The sequence below is a fragment of the Artibeus jamaicensis genome, unplaced genomic scaffold (genome assembly GCF_021234435.1).
Source record: "Artibeus jamaicensis isolate MK-2021 breed Jamaican fruit bat unplaced genomic scaffold, CSHL_Jam_final scaffold_1964, whole genome shotgun sequence".
Taxonomy (NCBI): Eukaryota; Metazoa; Chordata; class Mammalia; order Chiroptera; family Phyllostomidae; genus Artibeus; species Artibeus jamaicensis.
The window spans coordinates 35,062,555-35,066,209 of record NW_026522030.1 but is presented as its reverse complement, the minus strand read 5'-3'; positions in this window follow the sequence as shown (position 1 = coordinate 35,066,209).

Here is a 3,655-nt window from a genome sequence, read left to right as displayed (position 1 = left end):
AATAGAGAAATTAACTGTGGGAAGCAGCTATACCTGTAGGTCTGGAAGAACACAGGAAGGTGAGGGAAAGGTTTATCAGAGCCCTGGAGGAGGGCCCACTGATGTGGGAGATGGCTCAGCTTGTCATGCACTGTTATCTGGTAGGGGGGCTGATTCTGTTGCTGCCAGGGGAAAAGTCTGTTGCTGGAGAGATGCTGAAGGACTAGCAGGCAGGTAGGATGGAGTCTGTTCTTTCTCCCTCCTGACTTCCATTCTCCCTCTAGTGCCTCCCACAAGAAGAACCTAGAAAAACAGTCTAGCAGAGGGGAAATGTAAATCTCAGAATCTCATCTGAGTATAGAATAAAGAGTTAGGAACTGAGTAGAAATAGCTTAATAAGCTGGTATAGTTCTCCCTTCTATTACTCTGCATGTATACACACCTCTACATATTTTTGAACTTTCATAAAGCAAAAGCTATGCTCTTGCTTATAAAGATGATACAGTTGTGCAATTATCCTTTGGTCTCCACTGTTCCTGGATAATGGGAGATACAGAGTCCCAACAATTGTGTTCCTCTGTAGAAAGAGTCATAGCATCCCCCTCTAGGTGATGTGAATTACTTCTCAAATTTTGTTAGTTTTACCTGGAGATAAACTTGAAGGTCTAACTTGTAATAGAGCCGCCATCTAATTCATCTTATATAGCGGATATGCCAGTCTGAAGGTGTGCCATTTGTCCTCAGTTGACTGGGTTTCTTTATTACTGGGCTTATCTAAATTTTTATTTATGAAGGATCTAAATCCTCAGAAACCTGCACGGACACTAATTTCCCCAGCCCCTGAAGCCATGTCTTTCTTTGTGTTGGTTCAGTACCATAAGGAGCTCAAAATGGCCAAGTGAAAGTTTTATTTCTTCCTTGAGTTCTAACCATCTATCTGTAAATCAAGCTCCAGTTTTTCTGAGTCACAGGAACTCCCTTGGATCAAGGGAAAGGAGACAATGAAGCAGCAGTAGGTGTCAAAAAAGGATAATGAAGGACAAATGAAGGGATCAAGTCACCGTCTCACATGCATCTTTTAAAAGCTTATGCACTTGGTAATTAACCGCTTGCCCAAACTCATTTCTTGGTGAGCCATTTGACCCCCACTTCACAAGGGCCAGTTCAGGTGGAATGAATATTTTCATATCGCAGCTCAGGAGTTCAGTCTCTACAAGACTCCACAGAAGAAAAGAATATGTCAGAGAACAGAGATCTGCCCCAAACTCTAGAGGTCCACACTATGACCTTCCTATTGCAGTCCATGGAGATCTCTTGCCATGCCCCTTCCATCTCAGACACTTAGGACCTTAAGCTCTGCAGCTGAGGTTCTGTAAGTGGAAGGACACTTTGCCCTGAAGGCTGGACTTGCTGCAGAGCCTTCTCTTGCTCTGGTCCCTGCCCAAACTTTATGGTTGTACTGGTGACTCTGTAGTATCTGGAAGAGAACACTGCCTACTTTATGAGGGTATTACCAAAGGAGTGCTGAAGGTAGCTAGTGAGAGAAAGAAATTGCTGTTGCCCACAGTGTGGCAGGCCAGGGCTGGGATGATGACAGCCACAGAAATAAGCAAATAGAAAGGGCATGTTCCTTCCCCATGGTTGTCTTTCAGTCTCTTCTAGTTCCCCTATAGGTAGGACCTAACAGGAATCCAGCTGGAAAAGAGAAAGAGTATTTGAATCCTAGGAACTTCAGCACCACCAAGCAGAGTATAGGAGGATGGGTTTGGAGAGGATACGCAGTAGGCTAGTAATCAACCGGCACTGAATGAAACTGATCATAGTTTCATCTACTGAATGATATGTGTAAAAGCAACTTGAACTGCCTTGTTTTGTTTACAATAACAGTAGTATGTATTATTGAAGAAAATGTATAAAAAGAAAAAATGAAAGGCACTTACCATCTTGCCCTTTATAGAAAAATTTTGGTACCTCTTCTGCACTTGTTACACATGCACACACACATTTTTGTCTTTGCAAAAAATGGGATCATGTTCTCCATGCAATTTTTGAAACCTGCTTTTACACTTAACACTCTAACGTACTGTTAGCACATTTATTTGTCATTAAATAATCCACAAATCCATGTTATTGTCCACATGGGATGTTAGTATATCTTTGTTACATATACTAATACATTATAAAACATTCTCTCATTTTGGATGCTTTAAATAACTTATATTAATGAGCCAATACTATGATAAATATCTTGTAAATGATTCACAATTCTTTTGATATGCTATATTTTGGAGAAACATACATTACTTGTATATGTAAGTCCCTTTAAAAATAGGGTTTGTCACATGTAGTAAAGCAATTTCTTCAATGACAGGTCAGGTGCAGACTCCATTCCTTCTTTCTTTCCTCCCTGCCTCCCTTCCTCCCTGTCTCTTTTTTTTTTTTTCTCTCTCCCTCTCTTTCTCTTTTTGGCAATCATGTTATGGTGTTAGGCTGAGCATTACTTGGATTACTGCACATTCAAAAATGAATGCAGGGAGAGGATTTTGGAGTGTGGGTGGCGATGAGAACAGCTGGGATGGAGACTGAAGGAAATGGCAGGGACATTTCACATAGTTATAAATGGAATTGCTTAGCACAAAAAACTTAGGGGTTTTTTGTGCTAGAAGAATAAATTAGAATTGAGTGTTCTTTCTTTGCAAATATTAAATGCTGAATCTTAAAACCATCTGTACTCTCTCTGAAAGTTTAAAATTTCACTGTAGGTAAGTCAAAGTGAAAAAGTCAGGATGGAGGTTGAGGGGTGGGGGTTGCCATCGTGTTGCCAAGCAGCACTGCTAATTTAAGATCTCTCAATTAAGTGCCATAAAAATGGCCACAATAAGTGTGTCCCAAAAGGAAGTAGGTCAGTATCAGCTATTTCGGGAGGGGATTTGTAGGGAGTCCCAAATGGTCTCCAATAAGGGTAAAATTGTCTGTAAGCTGTTTTGTCTTTCTTTTGAAATGTGAACTCACTGGTCCCCAAATCAAATGTAGTCACGGAGCTAAAATGTATCCTGTTCCATTCTGTGAAAGTACTCACAATGAAATGAGAAAACCGCCTCAATATGCAGAGGTTAGGAGCCCATACCCTTATTCAGAGGACAGAATTCCATGGCCAGAGTCTACTAACTGGGAAGCAGGAGTCCCATCCGCATCTCAGTATCAGCCTGAGGAGCAGGAAGAGCATGAGAAGGCGTGCCTGTGTTCTTGCTCTTGGAAACGTACCATTTAAATTCAGATTATCTCTTTTCCTCTCTGCCCAAACATCAGTTCTGCCTGTAATTTTTGTTTGTTTGTTCATCTGTTTCCCCCCAAAACAACTGCTTTGAAATGGAGTTTGTTGAAGACAAGGATTTATTATTTTCTATGTAATGAGTCTGGTCAAGTAGAAGTTCTGGAATTTTAAGGAAATTATTCAGAATTGTTAGCTGGGGTTCCTCCTCCACCATGAGCTAAAGAAATTTAAGCCTTGATTTCCCGATGGAGAAAAAAAATGACCCAGAAGAACATCCTCTTCTCTGACATAAGACTGGCAAGGACGAGAAGACAAGCATGGGTAATGATGCTCAATCTATGCATTGATTTATATCTATTTTTCCAAATGCATGTACTTATTCTATCTGTTTTTGAGGAAACA